Source organism: Neltuma alba, unplaced genomic scaffold (genome assembly GCF_004799145.2).
Source record: "Neltuma alba isolate B1F8T4 unplaced genomic scaffold, ASM479914v2 tig00001012_pilon, whole genome shotgun sequence".
In the NCBI taxonomy this organism is placed as follows: Eukaryota; Viridiplantae; Streptophyta; class Magnoliopsida; order Fabales; family Fabaceae; genus Neltuma; species Neltuma alba.
This window is the reverse complement of record NW_021632294.1, coordinates 62,184-68,853: the sequence shown is the minus strand read 5'-3', so window position 1 is coordinate 68,853 and position 6,670 is coordinate 62,184.

Sequence of the window (6,670 nt, the reverse complement as noted above, 5' to 3'; positions counted from 1 at the left end):
ATTATAGGGAAAAGGATGCTCAACAAAACTAACATGTGATCATTTAATCTTTAACCTTTAACCATGCTTAATCTTAACCATACTTCATCTAAACCATTCCCTATCATGTTGATAAAATTTGGGTAGTACTTCTCCTTAGGAAAATGACTTTCCATCATCATTAAAATAGCACAAAACCCACATATCATTATTATACTTGAAATAGGAGAGTTGTAGAAGCTTACCTTACTTCCAAATGACTTTCTCTCACTAGAAATCTTCTCTTTCTCTCTCTAAACGAAAATTTGCAAGAGGTTTCCTACTTGAAAGGCTTCACACAAAATGAACATGTGGGAGGGGGTATTTATAGGCTTCCTTTTTCATTAATTCCGCATTTGCCCTTCTTGCATAAGACTTAATCTTAGCCCTCCAATTTTTACTTCTTTCCACATGTACAAATCTTAGGCTATGTGGCTTAATATGTTGAAACTTGGATGGTGAGTCATTAGGACTTATGTCATCTTTCTTATCCATTAAGATTAATTAGGCTTTAATCAAGGCTAACTCTCCTAATTCCTTGATTAACTTGGCTAATTACCCTTCTAGAAACTTTTGACTTTTCAAAGATAGATGGTTAAATCCTAGCCATCCAATGAAACATGTTTGCCACGTGTCATGATCCTACGGAAGATGACTTAACCATAATCATTTTACTTATCCCTAATTAAATTTTAATCTAACTTAATTTAGTATTTTCTTTTCCTTTTTCTTTTCCTTTTCTTTTTCTCTTTCTTGGCCAATTTGGGCGTGACATGTGTCCTTGACATTCTATCAGAAATTTTACCACCCTGGTTGTCCTGACAGTCTACTGAATCGTAATATAATATTGGTTTATTTTATCTGATAGCTGAAAAATTTTAGTATCTCAAAATTCTTATATCAGATCACCATTAATTACATCTCAGTAAAGGGAACTTCCTTGATTAATTTCATAATTTTTCATAATTTTCTGAGATCTCTAGGTATTTTTAATAATTGATATTGGCCAATAAAAGGCACATATATGGTGCCACCTTAGAGGAGCAAAGGGGAAAAAAATAGTCAACATTATTGACCTATTAGTCAATCTTATTGAGTCACATAGTAGAAATTTTGCTCTACCGAGTAGATAGGGAACTGTCTAACACTTACCCGTATTGCATTCTAATTTTTCTACTGCCCATAAAATATCTTCTGGTGACTCATATGATGACTCATCACCCTCATAAATGATGCACATGGGAAAGAAGAAGAGAATTCAAGTTGAACTTGTCTTCTTCAAAATATCTGAGATATTTTCTAACTTTGTCTCCTAATTAAGGGACATTAATTATTTAACATTTGACTGGAGCATTTTATCCAATCTTGAACTCCAAAAATTCATCTATTTATACCATAAAATTCATTTAATTTTGTAGAAAATCTATGAATTTTCTCAGATCATAACTTAGACCATAAGTATTTCTTTTTAAATTTCCCATAACAAACCCATAAATTGCAGTTTTGGCCTTAAAAAAATATTAAAGCCATTCTGCTGGCCTTCTGGGATTGAGACTAATTTTATAAATTCTATAGCCTCTTAGATCATACATCCCCATTTTACCATAATTTTCTGAGGTTTCCTTATGACTCAAACAATTAAATCTACCTCTACATCTCAAACTGAGCCATAAACTTATAAATTCCTTTTAAGTCGACTCAAGGGCATTTTTGTCATTTCTCCTCATATACAGGCCTTAAAATGTCATTTTTCATTTTTTAGAATTTTCTAGAATTTTTGGGTATTACTTCCATTTTTACCCATTCCTGGCCCGAAACTTTTCAAAAATTACGGTTTTACCCCTGGTCAAGTAAACCTCATAAATCACCCTATTATGGCCTCTATCATAACTTTTAGTCTGAACTAACCTCTTTTCTCATTTCTGGGCCTTGACACTTCACTGGAGCCTCTAACTTTCTTTATATTTTAGTCTCTAAAACTTTCTCTATTTACAGTTTAGTCCCTAAAACCCTTCAACATTTCTTTTACATTTCTGGGACTCTTGCTCATAGGGATTTAGTAGCCTACCTATCTTAGGCTAATCCTTGTACTCTTAGGCCCAAAACTTGGGATGTGACAAGATACATTTTTTTATTTTTTTTTCTTATTTATAAATCTAACTTGGACAAAAAAATGGAGTGAATGACACTCAGACCTATTAGAACAGTATATTTAGTAAATTAATAGCCAAACTTAACCTGAATAATAGCGTGACGACATTGCTATGATTTAGAACCTTTCAAGATGATATTGAATAAAAAAAAACTCAGAATAAAATTACGCTTTAACCCAATAATATGGATGACACATGGATCAACTAGCTTGACATATTTAACCAACTAATTGTCAAACTTAACTTAGATAATAGAGGCGATAATATTGGTATGATTTGAAAACTTTTAGGGCACCACCGGCCATTTGGCCTAGTGGTATGAGTGTGTGTGTGGGGTGTGTGCGTGCAGGTTCGATCCCGCCCCTTGTAACCAGAAAAAAAAACTTTTAGGGTGACATTAAATCAAAAAAAGGCTTTGAAATTAAGTAAAAAATTCTTAAACAAATTTGTGTTGATCCAAAAATTTATTACCAAATGGGTTGCTAAAAATATTTAAAAATTGCACTTATTTTTTAATATTTAAATCCTACTGAAATGTGAAGGAAAGGTATAGACAATTTGAGGAAAGCGCATGGAGTTGATATGAATGAGGGGAGAGAAGGAGAAAAAGGAAGGAGAACATCATGATAGAAAGAAGATGTAGACCCATTAAGGAAATCTACAAAAGTAGCAGAGGGAGAGATAACTTAATAACAATACTGTTATTCAAATAATTTGAGGTCTAATAAATAAGAGGATTGTAGGATTATTGATAAAATCCTTTGTATTTTATTTAAAAATAAATAAAATCCAAAATAATCTTAAAATTTGGGGAAAAATAAAATAATCCTAGAAAATAATGATAAGAAAATAATATTAAATACTAATTAATGTAAAAATTATCTAAATATCCTTATTTAAATAAAACATCCTAAAATAAATCAGGAAAAATGACAAAAAAAACCCTGAAAATACTAAAGATAGTTAATAGTTACAAATAATACAAAAGGGCGGACAACATGAATTGGCATTAGAAGTTGATGGGAAATGACCAAAAGAATTTTGTGTCAGTTTTGAGGGGGGAAAAACATAGCTGGGTACTATTTATTCCTCTACTTTTGTATGTATTAACAATCATTAAGTCCATTTTAGTTGTTTCTCAATTGATAGTAACAAATTCTGATTTTGATTGTAATAAATGAGAAATCAGCAAGCTATTTGAATGGCTTAATTTGTACATTTTTGTTGGTGTTAACTACTTTGCATTGTGTTTTGTCAATTTTGAATAAGAAAAGAATTATTGTGGTTAGTAAATGCATATTTCTTACAATTGAGCTAGAAATAATAGTATTGCAATACATTTTAATAACTTTTGAATAGAAATTAACAAGTTATTATTTTTAGCATCAAGATGTGAAAAATTTGGAAAATTATTGTCTTTAGCAAATTGAGAAAAATTATTATGTTTATAAATGCCAAAAATTAAGATAGCAATAACAACATCATAACACATTTTAATAATTTCTGAATTGAGATTAACTAGTTGCTTTTTATAGCATAAAGACTTAGCAAGTTGAGAAAAACTATTATCTTCATGAAATACCTACAATTGAGTTAGTGATAATAATATCGCAACACATTTTAATAACTTTCAAATTAAGATAACTAACATGTTGCTTTTTCTAACATCATGAAGTTTAGAAAAACTATTATCTTCATGAAATACCTACAATCGAGCTAGTAATAATAATATTGCAATATATTTTAACAACTTTTGAATTAAGATAATTAACAAGATGCTTTTTCTCGCATCAAGATTCAGTAAATTGGGAAAAACTATCTTCTTCATGAAATGCCTCCAATTGAGTTTACAATAACAACATCACAACATATTTTAACAATTTTTGAATAGAGATTAACAAGTTACTTTTTCTAATATCAATACCTAGCAAATAGGGATGGGCTATTGTGGTCAAGAAATGTGTAATTCCTACAATTAACTTGGCAATAACAACTTTCTAATACATTTTACTAGTTTTCTAGGGAAAATCACTAACAGGTCCCACAGAAGGCAATTTATTACTCTGAGGTCCCACGAAATGTCAAAATCACTGACAGGTCCCAAGGGACCTCAGAGTAATATTTTTGTTTTGTAAAATGACATTACTGCCCCTCATATTCCAGATTCACATTTGCTCTGTCATTACGATTTACAACCTCAGCAGTGACTATTAACAACCAAATGAGAGGGCGTTAATAACCCTAGCAGTATCCGTTAACAACTTACTTTATAGAATTATATAACCTCTACATAAGAGTAAATTATAACCAAATAATATAATACAACAACTTTAACACTAAAATGGGAAGTTTTTTGATATCATTAAGAATTTTAACTAGATCTAATAGGATTATAGTAATATTTTAATGCGAATATCCATTTACAATCTCAACAGCGATTATTAACAACCGAATGAGAGGGCATTAACAACCTAAGCAGTAGCCGTTAACAACTTACTTTATATAATTATATAACCTCTGCATAAGAGTAAATTATAACTAAATAATATAACACAACAACTTTAACACTAAAATGGGAAGCTTTTTGATATCATTAAGAATTTTAACTAAATCCAATAGGATTATAGTAATATTTTAATGCAAAGATCCATTTACAACCTCAATAGCGACTATTAACAACCGAATGAGAAGGCATTAACAATCTAAGCAGTATCCGTTAACAACTTACTTTATAGAATTATATAACCTCCGCGTAAGAGTAAATTATAACCAAATAGTATAATACAACAACTTTAACACTAAAATGGGAAGCTTTTTGATATCATTAAGAATTTTAACCAAACCCAATAGGATTATAGCAACATTTTAATGCGAAAATCCATTTACAACCTCAACAGTAAGTATTAATAACCTAAGGAGAATTGTTAGCAACCTTAGCAGTGTCTGTTAACAACTAACTTTATCGGATAATATAACTTCTAACTATAACTAACTAAACTATAACTAAATAGTCTTAAAGTTAATCTTATATAGTTGTTAGAGGTTATATTATCCTATAAAGTCAATTGTTAATAGATACTGCCTAGATTGTCAACAGCTCTATTTGGGTTATTAATACTCACCATTGAGGTTGTAAATGGATCTTCGCATTAAAATGTTGCTATAATCCTATTGGGTTTAGTTAAAATTCTTAATGATATCAAAAACCTTCCCATTTTAGTATTAAAGTTGTTGTATTATATTATTTGGTTATAATTTACTCTTATGTAAAGGTTATATAATTCTATAAAGTAAGTTGTTAACAGATACTACTAGGGTTGTTAACGCCCTCTCATTAGGTTGTTAATAGTCGCTGCTGAGGTTGTAAATCGTAATGACAGAGCAAATGTGAATCTGGAATATGAGGGGCAGTAATGTCATTTTACAAAACGAAAATATTACTCTGAGGTCCCTTGGGACCTGTCAGTGATTTTGACATTTCGTGGGACCTCAGAGTAATAAATTGCCTCCTGTGGGACCTGTTAGTGATTTTCCCAGTTTTCTAAGTACAAAAAATTTACACAACAACATTGATTTGAACTAAGGATTAACATTTACTCAATAGGAAATAACAACTTGGGAAATTACACATAGGTCCCAAGGAACAGAATTTATTCATCTAAGGTCCCTGAAAATCATTAAATTGTTCCTAAGTCCCTAGGGACCTAAAAGCAAAACATTACAATTGTGAAAAGATTATTTTGTCCTCATTGATTGAAAAAGAAAAAGAGATGGGAATGAGGTTCAGTTGGCGTATTTTTTGTTACTGATGGGGAGGGAAGATTGACAAATAAGGAAAGGAGCTATACAACCATTTCCATAATCTCTATTATTCCAAGCAAGGCTATTTTCTCGATTCACCTTATTTGTAGGTTTCATCATTAACAGTATTTATCTTCTTTTTGCTTGCAGACCTTGAAAGTGTAATATTGGTTTCATGCTTTGAAGGCTAATTGGTTATGGTTGTATGGGTATTTACGATATGATTCAAGTCACTTGAATTATCAAGGATGACCCATTTTAATAATATATGGTCTTACTCATCATAGGTGTAGTTTCACTAATATGGCTAGGGTTATAAAATGATGCTCTGTTTTTCAAAAATTTATGCTATGTTTCTGTTGAAAATGAATGATGTGAAAAATTTTGCTGTCATAACCCCTGTTATGCGATAGTCCAGTGTGTTGTTAATGAATATATTGAAGGTTTTCATTGTAACTGGATGAGCTGTCAATGAGAAGTGTATGTGACAGGTTGATATAAAGCATGGTAAGTTCAAGTGAAAATGTATGTTCTGTTACCTCCATATAGAAGGACAATTTATTAATGATATAGAAGATGAAATTTAATATGTTGGAGGAGTTATGAGAACAAAAATGATAAAAGAAGGCACAACATATGAAGAACTTAGTGTTAGGATTAAGTTTTTGATGATAACAAAGTAAGTAATAAGTGTTTCA